The sequence below is a fragment of the Penaeus monodon genome, chromosome 20 (assembly GCF_015228065.2).
Source record: "Penaeus monodon isolate SGIC_2016 chromosome 20, NSTDA_Pmon_1, whole genome shotgun sequence".
NCBI lineage: Eukaryota > Metazoa > Arthropoda > Malacostraca > Decapoda > Penaeidae > Penaeus > Penaeus monodon.
In genome coordinates, this window is record NC_051405.1 from 14,991,477 (window position 1) to 14,991,816 (window position 340).

General features: G+C 52.4%; 1 protein-coding gene across 1 annotated transcript in view; it reads right to left on the minus strand.

Moving 5' to 3' along the window:
* The window catches only part of LOC119585654 (protein O-mannosyl-transferase Tmtc3-like), a gene marked incomplete at both ends in the record, with an annotated part of 116,247 nt that overhangs the window by 62,713 nt on the left and 53,194 nt on the right, over positions 1-340 (minus strand).

The window sequence follows — 340 nt, forward strand, 5'->3', positions numbered from 1 at the left end:
GGGAGAACGCAGCCACATGTATATAGTAGACCACACACACATATGACACTCGACCTTTTTCTGGACCCAAAGGTCAAGCTCCCCGCAACAGCGTGAGCGTAAGTCATTTCCTCATTGCATTATCCTCATCGTCCTCATCTCCATACATACACCGGGTCCTTCTCCCTCACTCAGTTCGCCTCAGATACTACATTACCGCCGTCTTTGCGGCGTGGCTTCATCTTCCCGAATTATGTTTCCCTTGCTGAATAATGCCACAAAATTATGCCCGCTTGCAAATAATCTCCCCCCCCCCCCCGCTTTCCCCGCGCCTGCACCTCCTCAGCATCTCCCTCTCCCA